Below are 13129 nucleotides of genomic sequence, written 5' to 3'. Positions count from 1 at the left end.
TTTACTGATAAAAAACCAGTGAAATTCCCCCGTTATAGTTAGCGCAGGCAACTATAACTCACGCGACTGCAATCTTCTGCTGATGACATATGTGTCTTTATGAAAAAAATATATTTGTAATATATGTATAGCTAAAAATGTATGGAAGAAGACATGGGCAAATAAGTGTCTAAATACAGTATTAGCATCAGCAGAGGATTGCGGTCGCGTGAGTTATAGTTGCCTGCGCTAACTATAACGGGGGAATTTCACTGGTTTTTTATCAGTAAAATTTCCGCTAACTATAACATGTGTGAAACCTATGGTTTTTTCAGTGAATATATATATATATATATATACTTTTTCTGTTTCTCGACAAATTAGTCCCAAGGAAAGCGCGCTAATCCACAGCGGGTGCCGGTGTCGAGGACGGACCATTCCTCGCATCAAATTGTTCACCAGGATTCTCTTCACAAGGAAGACACTGCACACCAGAGAGTATGGGTAGTATTCTTTTATTGCAAGCGTGCAATTATCACCACTAAACCACCACTGATGCATTTCAACCTCTACAGGTCTTGCACGCTTCCAATAAAAGAATACTACCCATATTCTCTGGTGTGCGGTGTCCTTGTGAAGAGAATCCTGGTGAACAATATATATATATATATATATATATATATATATATATATATATATATATATATATATGTATGTATATATATATATATATATATGCCGGGGTCAGCAATACGGGCCAAATCAGGCTCTGGAATTAGAAGCAAGCAGGGAACAGGTCCAGGTAAGCAGGTGGATTTAATGAGCGATTTTTCAGCATGCGTGTAACAGAGTCTGTGAAACGTTGGGGCAGACGCGTTTCAGCCAATGTGGCTTTCTTCAGTGCCGGTCTCACAGGCTTGGGTAGATGTCAGTTATAGCCCCACCTCCTATTTAAAAGATGAACACCATCACGTGCCGCAGCTGTAGGTGAACTGCTTGCTGGTATATGCAGTCCCTCGTGGAACCCATACAGTGATGGGCAAAATCCATACACACAGTTCTGCCCCTTTCGGCAATGGGCTGCACTCCGCCTCAGTTACCTCAGTGTGATAATCCGGCTCGACCATCTGCAGTCCCCTTATCAGGCAGTGGAATACTGCCTCCTCTCTCCCCAACAGGGGGGGTGACGCGTTGCACGCAATGCACAAACCAGATGGCTGACTTGACATTTTGCTCCAGACCGAGAGGGCGGTCTCCATGCAGGTGTCAGCAATTCCCGGTCAAACATCTAGACCAAATCTCGCTCTGGAATTAGAAGCAAGCAGGACAACAGCTCCAGGTAAGCAGGTGGATTTAATGAGCAATATTTCAACATGCGTGTAACAGAGTCTGTGAAATGCTGGGGCAGACGCATTTCAGCCAATGTGGCTTTCTTCAGTGCCGGTCTCACAGGCTGGGGTAGATGTCAGTTATAGCCCCTCCTCCTCCTATTTAAAAGATGAACACCATCACGTGCTGCAGCTGTAGGTGAACTGCTTTGTGGTATATATATAGTCCCTTGTGGAACCCATAGAGAGATGGGCGAAATCCATACACACAGTTGTGCCCCTTTCGGCAAAGGGCTGCCCTCCGCCTCAGTTACCTCAGTGTGATAATCCGGCTCGACCACCTGCAGTCCCCTTATCAGGCAGTGGAATACTGCCTCCCCTGTCCCCAAGATGTATATAGATATATATATATATATATATATATATATATATATATATATATATCATGCTCCAAGTTGCCCAAAGGTCGGGGATGCACTCAGGCGACAATTAACATAGTGCCCTCCATTACACTTGGACTGCCTTGCCGACGCGTTTCGGAAATGTGTTCCTTCTTCATAGGCTTGCAGCACAAAGTTTGCTGCTGTACATCACGGCTTTATTTAAATCAAGCCTTCTGAGGATTGTTACTCTCCTTGCCTTGGAGTCCATTGGAGGACAAATAAAGTTTTAGAGATGGCTGCAAAAAGGAAAATACATTTCCCAGCAGGCAATATGCCTATGACTCTTTTGAAAGTGCCTATCAGGAGGCAAGAGACAGATCACGAGCCTATCAGGAGGCAGAGCCTATCAGGAGGCAAGAGACAGATCACGACAGCCTATCAGAAGGCTTGATTTAAATAAAGCTGTGATGTACAGCAGCAAACTTTGTGCCGCAAGCCTATGAAGAAGGAACACATTTCCGAAACGCGTCGGCAAGGCAGTCCAAGTGTAATGGAGGGCAGGATGTTAATTGTCGCCTGAGTGCATCCCCGACCTTTGGGCAACTTGGAGCATGATATTTAACAGCAGCCTACGCCGTGGGGAGTGCACCATCGCAATCACAGCGAGCACGGACGCCGTGAGGCCACAACACCGAGGATTGTTACTCTCCTTGCCTTGGAGTCCATTGGAGGACAAATAAAGTTTTAGAGATGGCTGCAAAAAGGAAAATACATTTCCCAGCAGGCAATATGCCTATGACTCTTTTGAAAGTGCCTATCAGGAGGCAAGAGACAGATCACGAGCCTATCAGGAGGCAGAGCCTATCAGGAGGCAAGAGACAGATCACGACAGCCTATCAGAAGGCTTGATTTAAATAAAGCTGTGATGTACAGCAGCAAACTTTGTGCCGCAAGCCTATGAAGAAGGAACACATTTCCGAAACGCGTCGGCAAGGCAGTCCAAGTGTAATGGAGGGCAGGATGTTAATTGTCGCCTGAGTGCATCCCCGACCTTTGGGCAACTTGGAGCATGATATTTAACGGCAGCCTACGCCGTGAGGAGTGCACCATCGCAATCACAGCGAGCACGGACGCCGTGAGGCCACAACACCGAGGATTGTTACTCTCCTTGCCTTGGAGTCCATTGGAGGACAAATAAAGTTTTAGAGATGGCTGCAAAAAGGAAAATACATTTCCCAGCAGGCAATATGCCTATGACTCTTTTGAAAGTGCCTATCAGGAGGCAAGAGACAGATCACGAGCCTATCAGGAGGCAGAGCCTATCAGGAGGCAAGAGACAGATCACGACAGCCTATCAGAAGGCTTGATTTAAATAAAGCTGTGATGTACAGCAGCAAACTTTGTGCCGCAAGCCTATGAAGAAGGAACACATTTCCGAAACGCGTCGGCAAGGCAGTCCAAGTGTAATGGAGGGCAGGATGTTAATTGTCGCCTGAGTGCATCCCCGACCTTTGGGCAACTTGGAGCATGATATTTAACGGCAGCCTACGCCGTGGGGAGTGCACCATCGCAATCACAGCGAGCACGGACGCCGTGAGGCCACAACACCGAGGATTGTTACTCTCCTTGCCTTGGAGTCCATTGGAGGACAAATAAAGTTTTAGAGATGGCTGCAAAAAGGAAAATACATTTCCCAGCAGGCAATATGCCTATGACTCTTTTGAAAGTGCCTATCAGGAGGCAAGAGACAGATCACGAGCCTATCAGGAGGCAGAGCCTATCAGGTGGCAAGAGACAGATCACGACAGCCTATCAGAAGGCTTGATTTAAATAAAGCCGTGATGTACGGCAGCAAACTTTGTGCCGCAAGCCTATGAAGAAGGAACACATTTCCGAAACGCGTCGGCAAGGCAGTCCAAGTGTAATGGAGGGCAGGATGTTAATTGTCGCCTGAGTGCATCCCCGACCTTTGGGCAACTTGGAGCATGATATTTAACGGCAGCCTACGCCGTGGGGAGTGCACCATCGCAATCACAGCGAGCACGGACGCCGTGAGGCCACAACACCGAGGATTGTTACTCTCCTTGCCTTGGAGTCCATTGGAGGACAAATAAAGTTTTAGAGATGGCTGCAAAAAGGAAAATACATTTCCCAGCAGGCAAGATGCCTATGACTCTTTTGAAAGTGCCTATCAGGAGGCAAGAGACAGATCACAAGCCTATCAGGAGGCAGAGCCTATCAGGAGGCAAGAGACAGATTACAACAGCCTATCAGAAGGCTTGATTTAAACAAAGCCGTGATGTACAGCAGCAAACTTTGTGCCGCAAGCCTATGAAGAAGGAACACATTTCCGAAACGCATCGGCAAGGCAGTCCAAGTGTAATGGAGGGCAGGATGTTAATTGTCGCCTGAGTGCATCCCCGACCTTTGGGCAACTTGGAGCATGATATTTAACGGCAGCCTACGCCGTGGGGAGTGCACCATCGCAATCACAGCGAGCACGGACGCCGTGAGGCCACAACACCGAGGATTGTTACTCTCCTTGCCTTGGAGTCCATTGGAGGACAAATAAAGTTTTAGAGATGGCTGCAAAAAGGAAAATACATTTCCCAGCAGGCAATATGCCTATGACTCTTTTGAAAGTGCCTATCAGGAGGCAAGAGACAGATCACGAGCCTATCAGGAGGCAGAGCCTATCAGGAGGCAAGAGACAGATCACGACAGCCTATCAGAAGGCTTGATTTAAATAAAGCCGTGATGTACAGCAGCAAACTTTGTGCCGCAAGCCTATGAAGAAGGAACACATTTCCGAAACGCGTCGGCAAGGCAGTCCAAGTGTAATGGAGGGCAGGATGTTAATTGTCGCCTGAGTGCATCCCCGACCTTTGGGCAACTTGGAGCATGATATTTAACGGCAGCCTACGCCGTGGGGAGTGCACCATCGCAATCACAGCGAGCACGGACGCCGTGAGGCCACAACACCGAGGATTGTTACTCTCCTTGCCTTGGAGTCCATTGGAGGACAAATAAAGTTTTAGAGATGGCTGCAAAAAGGAAAATACATTTCCCAGCAGGCAATATGCCTATGACTCTTTTGAAAGTGCCTATCAGGAGGCAAGAGACAGATCACGAGCCTATCAGGAGGCAGAGCCTATCAGGAGGCAAGAGACAGATCACGACAGCCTATCAGAAGGCTTGATTTAAATAAAGCCGTGATGTACAGCAGCAAACTTTGTGCCGCAAGCCTTTGAAGAAGGAACACATTTCCGAAACGCGTCGGCAAGGCAGTCCAAGTGTAATGGAGGGCAGGATGTTAATTGTCGCCTGAGTGCATCCCCGACCTTTGGGCAACTTGGAGCATGATATTTAACGGCAGCCTACGCCGTGGGGAGTGCACCATCGCAATCACAGCGAGCACGGACGCCGTGAGGCCACAACACCAAGGATTGTTACTCTCCTTGCCTTGGAGTCCATTGGAGGACAAATAAAGTTTTAGAGATGGCTGCAAAAAGGAAAATACATTTCTCAGCAGGCAATATGCCTATGACTCTTTTGAAAGTGCCTATCAGGAGGCAAGAGACAGATCACGAGCCTATCAGGAGGCAGAGCCTATCAGGAGGCAAGAGACAGATCACGACAGCCTATCAGAAGGCTTGATTTAAATAAAGCCGTGATGTACAGCAGCAAACTTTGTGCCGCAAGCCTATGAAGAAGGAACACATTTCCGAAACGCGTCGGCAAGGCAGTCCAAGTGTAATGGAGGGCAGGATGTTAATTGTCGCCTGAGTGTATCCCCGACCTTTGGGCAACTTGGAGCATGATATTTAACGGCAGCCTACGCCGTGGGGAGTGCACCATCGCAATCACAGCGAGCACGGACGCCGTGAGGCCACAACACCGAGGATTGTTACTCTCCTTGCCTTGGAGTCCATTGGAGGACAAATAAAGTTTTAGAGATGGCTGCAAAAAGGAAAATACATTTCCCAGCAGGCAATATGCCTATGACTCTTTTGAAAGTGCCTATCAGGAGGCAAGAGACAGATCACGAGCCTATCAGGAGGCAGAGCCTATCAGGAGGCAAGGGACAGATCACGACAGCCTATCAGAAGGCTTGATTTAAATAAAGCCGTGATGTACAGCAGCAAACTTTGTGCCGCAAGCCTATGAAGAAGGAACACATTTCCGAAACGCGTCGGCAAGGCAGGGCAAGTGTAATGGAGGGCAGGATGTTAATTGTCGCCTGAGTGCATCCCCGACCTTTGGGCAACTTGGAGCATGATATTTAACGGCAGCCTACGCCGTGGGGAGTGCACCATCGCAATCACAGCGAGCACGGACACCGTGAGGCCACAACACCGAGGATTGTTACTCTCCTTGCCTTGGAGTCCATTGGAGGACAAATAAAGTTTTAGAGATGGCTGCAAAAAGGAAAATACATTTCCCAGCAGGCAATATGCCTATGACTCTTTTGAAAGTGCCTATCAGGAGGCAAGAGACAGATCACGAGCCTATCAGGAGGCAGAGCCTATCAGGAGGCAAGAGACAGATCATGACAGCCTATCAGAAGGCTTGATTTAAATAAAGCCGTGATGTACAGCAGCAAACTTTGTGCCGCAAGCCTATGAAGAAGGAACACATTTCCGAAACGCGTCGGCAAGGCAGTCCAAGTGTAATGGAGGGCAGGATGTTAATTGTCGCCTGAGTGCATCCCCGACCTTTGGGCAACTTGGAGCATGATATATATATATATATATATATATATATATATATTATCTACTGGCGGTCGCCAGTAGATAGTTATAGTTAGGACCATGTTGCCATAGGAAATCCGCAACATTCTATTTGGAATAACTTTGGCGCCGATTGACGAATCCTCGCAAAATTCTCAAAATAGGTGGGGCGCTCCGCTCCGCTCCTACCTTGAAACTCTCGGGGGGATTCGTCAAGCGGGGGCTGAGAAAAAGGGGGGGTCCCAAAACGTGTTTTCCCCATGCATTTTTCCATAGGACCTTTAGTCCGAGCTACAGCCCGAACGGCTGAACAGAATTAGTTGAAATTTGGCAGAGAGGTAGCCCTCAGGTCAGGGATGTGCCTTTTGAAGGTCTCGTGTAAATCTGTTCAGTATTTCCTGAGAAAATAGCATTTAAATCAATATAAATATCTATGGGCGCGCTCCGAGCGCGTACCGTAAGCTTACCATACGCGCACGCTGCCGTGCGCGAGCGCGATTCTGATTGGTTGTTAGATCTCAGTAAACATTCGAATCGGTCGAAACCAGGAAGTGTCGGCCGCCATTTTGTCTCTCGCAGTCTGAGGGGGTGAAAAACAAAGGTGGATAACGTGAAAAGGGGCAGGCTGGACAGTTCCTGACCCTCTAGCCTTTGTCAGGGGGTCCCAGAAGGACCCCCAAGGGCAAAAAATTAATTGTAATTTTTTTTTCAAAAAATCGCCGAATGCGCGCAGCGTACGCGCATGGCGTAAACGGAGAAATTCCACGAGAAAAATTCCGCGAACTTCGCATAAATATTCCGCAATTACACGTACCGTGCGCGCACGGCAAAAAAATTTTTACAAAAAGGAAAGCTTAAAAAAAAATAAAAAAAATTGTGAGGTAAGGTTGGCTCTTAAAAGAGCCGTTGGGTTAATACAGGGATGGAGGAAAGAAAGAATGGGAATATTATGAGCGTCTACAAACGTGCTGGTCTATCTTATTGTTAATAAGGGAAACACTGGTCTCCCCAAAAACAATAAAATCACAACACGTTGTACACCTCATTACAACCCTCCCAAATCAAGGGTAAACGTCCAGAGGAGCAGAAGAAGGTGATGCTCCCACCTCAGAGGAAGGGCTCAGCTGAGCTGCCGATGATGTACTCGGCTGAGCTTCTGAGGTTGGGCTCTGGTGACTTACTGAAGAGTTTTCTCCAGTATGTCGAGCAAAGGTCCTGGGATGTTTATCCCTAAGGTGTCTCATCATAGAGTGATTTCCAAAGGAATACTTCTTCCTTGGATTTCCTCTAGATAAAACACGGTCACAAAGTGTGCAAGTGACCAATGGAGCATTGACCTTTTTCTCCCCCTCTGAAAAAGTAAAATACTCCCATACAAAAGAATTCTTTTGTTTCCTCCTTCTCTGGATGATGGTGGTGCTGCTAGCCTCACTCTCAGAAGAGGTCTGCTGTTCTGCCATTGTATCTCAATGTCAATTCAGCTCCTTCTCCTAGGGGATCTCAAGCAGTAATGAGGGGAATGGGTGTGGTGTGGGAAGTTTCTGGAACTGAAAGTAGTTTCAACCAATGAAAAGTGTTCTTTGTGGATCACATGATCTACCGTGCGCGCTCCGTAAGCTTACGGTACGTGCTCGGAAACAAGTACGCATGCGCGAACGTGGCGCTTACGGAGCACTTACGGAGCGCGTACGTAAGACGCACTCGCGCATGCGCATTACACGCCCCTGCGTAACCGCGACGTTGCTTCCGCGTGTACGCGTACGTCACGTACGTATCACGTAAGCGCGCTGTACTTATGACGTAAGGAGCGCGTAGCGTCAGCTTACCGTACGCGCATCGTATCACGTAAGCGCACCGTCCTTATGACGTACGGAGCGCGTAGCGTCAGCTTACCGTACGCGCACGGAAAAAAATGCATAAAAAAAAAAATTAACCATTCCATAATGCAGGATATAGTACATATATTATTTTGTACATAGGTTTACCAAAAATCTCAAAAAAAAATTGCATTTAAAAAACCGTACAAATTCACTGAAAAAACCATAGGTTTCACACACGTTATAGTTAGGAATTAGCATTTAAAAAACCTTGCAAATTCACTGAAAAAACCATAGGTTTCACACATGTTATAGTTAGCTGGACATTTCACTCGTAAAAAACCAATGAAATTCCCCCGTTATAGTTAGTGCAGGCAACTATAACTCACGCGACCGCAATCCTCTGCTGATGATGTCATATATTACATCACTGATGACATATGTGTCTTTATGAAAAATAAATATTTGTAATATATGTATAGCTAAAGATTAATGGAAGAAGACATGGGTAAATAGGTGTCTAAATACAGTGATGTAATATCTGACATCATCAGCAGAGGATTGCGGTCGCGTGAGTTATAGTTGCCTGCACTAACTATAACGGGGGAATTTCATTGGTTTTTTACGAGTGAAATGTCCAGCTAACTATAACATGTGTGAAACCTATGGTTTTTTCAGTGAATATATATATATATATATATATATATATATATATATATATGTATATATATTATCTACTGGCGGTCGCCAGTAGATAGGTATAGTTAGGACCGTGTTTCCATAGGAAATCCGCAACATTCTCTTTGGAATAACATTGGCGCCGGTTGACGAATCCTCGCAAAATTTTCAAAATAGGTGGGGCGCTCCGCTCCTAGCCTGAAAGTCTCCGGGTGATTCGTCTAGTGGGGGCCGAGAAAAAAGGGGGGTCCCAAAACACGTTTTCCCCATGCAATTTTCCATAGGGACCTTTAGTCCAAGGTACAGCCCGAACGGCTGAACAGAATTACTTGAAATTTGGCAGAGAGGTAGTCCTCAGGGAAGTACCTTTTGCAGGTCTGGTGTCAATCTGTTCTGTAGTTACTGAGAAAATCAAAAGGAAAATCATATATATATGTGGGCGGAGCCTAACCACACATCTCATCCTGAGATCTGATTGGCTGTCAGCACTTCATCCAAGAAGTGTTGGCAGCCATCTTGGGACCAATATACATGATAGCACCTCATTAAAAAGCATTGCAGTTAATAGAAGGTTTTAAGACTTTAGTTACATTATAAATCATTTGTTGATGGTACCATACTCATTTTAGGAATTGTGGTATGTTCTAAGGTGATTTCACCATGTGAAAAAGCCTTCTGCTGGGATATCATGATTGAGAGAAAAATATTTTCTCATGCTTTTCTCACAGAGGTTTGGACGGTGATCTATAAGCTAAACTGAGAGCTTATTTTCTGTAAATTCACATTATCTTTCTCAGTCATGTGAGAATGAAGTCTGACATTCTCAGTAAAACATGTACATCCAACAAGGGCAGAGACTGTCAGTTGATTCCTCTGTGTTCTACTGCAGCTTCCCAGAGTGTTCCAAAGAACAACTAGAGCGCTAACAGTCCTACTTATGATAAACGTATGGTACACCTGAAGCCATCTTGCTTGGATTAAAGTGGTAACTCTTAAAACATTTAATTTAAAAAGAAACAAAATGAGGGGGTTCATTTGTCCATAAAAAGTATGATTAGTGCTGCAGAAAGAAAAATTAGGGCACATTTTGAGTGACTTCTCAAATCCTCTTCTATTTCATAAAAAAATTCTGACATGCAGACTGAAACATGCACTTTCAATACCAGCAGCAGTTTTCCCTGGTGAGCAGTAGCTTTACTACAGTGATATAATGAGCAAAAAGAGTGCTAACATTCTGAATTTATGGCAAATGTGTGACACATCTGAATGCCTTCTTGATGGAATCAAAGTAAAAAACTGAAAGTATTTCCTACTGAGGAGACTGCAGTAAATGAGGAAATTAGGAAACCTCATAACAAATAAGTCTCCCAAGATGGCCACCAGAGACAAAAGAGCCCAAATGTAGCCCAAATATCACCCAGATGTAGCCCAAGTATAGCCCAATCACAGAATGTCCCAGAGTGTTCTTAAAAACAACTAGAGCGCTTAACTGTCTTCATTATGACAAAAGTATGGCACACCTGAATCCATCTTGATTGGAATAAACTGGTAACACTTAAAACATTTAATTTAAAAAGGAACACAATGAGGGGGTTCATTTTGCCATAGAAATTATGATTAATGCTGAAGAAAGAAAATGAGGGCACATTTTGAGTGACTTCTCAAATCCTCTTCTATTTCATTAAAAAATTCTGACATGCAGACTGAAACATGCACTTTTAATACCAGGAGCAGACTTCCATGGTGAACAGTAGTTTTACTACAGTGATCTAATGAGCAACTAGAGTGCTAACATTCAGAATTTATGGCAAATGTGTGGCATATCTGAATACCTTCATGATGGAATCAAAGTAAAAATCTGAAAGCATTTCCTACTGAGGAGACTGCAGTACATGAGGAAATTAGGAAACTTCATAACAAATAAATCTCCCAAGATGGCCACCGGAGACAAAAGAGCCCAAATGTAGCCCAAAATCACCCAGATGTAGCCCAAATATAGCCCAATGACAGAAGTGTGCAAAACACTTATTATTTTGTGTTTTTGCAGTGTTATATAGTGCAGACTTGTCAGGTATTGGAGTGCTTTACATGAGCATTAGTTACATCACACAAGAACAAATTCATTTTGGTTGTATACATGGGGAGACTAAGTGATTTGACCAGAATCACAGAATGTCGAGCAGAAGCAGAAACTCCAACCTGGTTCCCCAGTTGCAAAGTCTGCAGTTCTGGAAGTAACACCACATCCTCTCCCCTAAGTGCAACATTTAATCAAGTGGTCAACTGGATAAAAAAACATAAAGGTAACAAATAATTTAAAAGTGCTTTGTCGCTATTTGAAAACTCAGAAAATATGTCCTTATTTCAGTCTTTTAGAGCACTAACCATAATTTTGATGCCAATAAGACCCTCTCATATATGTAATTTCTAAAGGAAATGCTCTAGGTATTACAGTTTTGATTACATCAAGATGACGTCAGGCGTTCCACACTTTTGTAATAAATATAGAATGTTAGCAATCTAGTTTTTCATTAGGCTACAGTTGAGAGGTAGAGGCCAGGGGCACGGACTCTGAAAATTGAAGGCAGGTAGGAGGGTGCAAAGGCAACAATTTAACCACACTGAGCAGGCAGGAAGGGCCGTGGCAGCACAACAGACTATGGAGGGCGGTGGAAAGGGGGGCAGGGGCAACAAACCAACAATACAGGACTTGCAAGAGAGGCTGTGGCAATGTAATAGACCATTGTGGGCAGAAGGAAGAGGCAGTGGTAGTACAACCATACATGCCAACAGACCCGATTCAGCCAGGAAACGTCCAATGTTTTTAAGCTAAAATGGCCTTTATTTGATCTGTCTCCTGTCTACAATCTCCTCTTTTTCAATGTAACTGAAAGGGGAAAATCAATACCCCAGTTTTTTTTCAAAATCTCCCTCTTACCAAGTTCAAAATGTTCGCAAGTATGGTACATTGGATCATGGAAAGAAATGGGGTAGGGACATGGACTTGGATAACAGAGGACAGGAGGGACATGGAGAGGTGCACCAAACTCACCCTGCAGGGCAGGCATCACGGTTTGCAGCAGCACAATACACCACACAGGGCATGCGGGATGGGAGTGCAGCACAACAATCCATAGAAAGCAAGAGGGAGGGGACAGGACCATGCACATGGACAACAGAGAACAGAGGGTCAAGAGGCAATGGTAGCTAGCTGACCATAATGGACAGACAGGAGAGAAAGCTGCAGCATAACAGACCATAAAGGGCAGGAGGGACGGATCAGGGGCATTACAATGGAACAGACAAGCCAGGAGGGAGGGAGTAGGGGTCTGCACATGTAAACAGAGGGCTGGGGGCAAGGGGGCAGGGCAGGAGCAGCAAGATAGCCATGGAGGTCAGGCAGGATGGGCACTAGAAGCAAGACACACCATGAAGAGCAACAGTGAGACTGTGATGGCATACACACAGACCATGTAGGGAAGGTGGGAGGGGTTCAGGGGCAGCTAACTGACCACACAGGGAAGGTGGGAGGGGCCATGGCAGCACAGAAGACCATGCATGGCAAGTGGGAGGGTTAGTGGCAGCACAATGGCTATGATGGGCAAGAAGGAGGGTGCAGGGGCATGCACAAAGGACGATGGAGGATAGAAGGGAGGGTAAGGACCTGTGCACAGACAAGAAAGTTCAGGGGAAGGGGCCTCACAACAGACCGCACGGGGCAGGCAGGAGGAGCAGTTGCAGCACAACAGACCAGGGAGGGCAGAAGGGTGTGGCAGTACAATGGACCATGTAGGACAGGAGGAAGAGTATAGGGGCATGGCATGTGGACAGGCAGGGTGGAGGTGGTAGGGACAGGTTACAGTCATCTGACAATGCTAGGCAGGTGGGAGGGGAGTGGCAGCTCAACAGAACACTCAGAGTAGATAGGAGTGGCAGGTCCATGGAACATGGTGGGCAAAAAGGATGGAGCAGGGGCATGCACAAAGACATCGGAGGGCAGAGGGAAGGAGAATAGGGGCAGCAAGCTAAGCACAGAGTTTAAGCAGTTGGTCAATGATGAGGCATAGAATTGGGCAATGGAGGGCAGGAGGAATGGACTGGTACATCATACTAAATGGAGGGCAGTGGCAGCACATCAGACCATGCATGGCAGGAGGGAGGAGGCTAGTCCATGGATTCACACAACAGAGGATAGGGAGGAGGGGGATCGGGCA

The sequence above is a fragment of the Triturus cristatus genome, chromosome 8 (genome assembly GCF_964204655.1).
Source record: "Triturus cristatus chromosome 8, aTriCri1.1, whole genome shotgun sequence".
NCBI classification, from domain to species: Eukaryota; Metazoa; Chordata; class Amphibia; order Caudata; family Salamandridae; genus Triturus; species Triturus cristatus.
The sequence above is the reverse complement of the archived record's forward strand: the minus strand, read 5'-3'. Positions refer to the sequence as shown.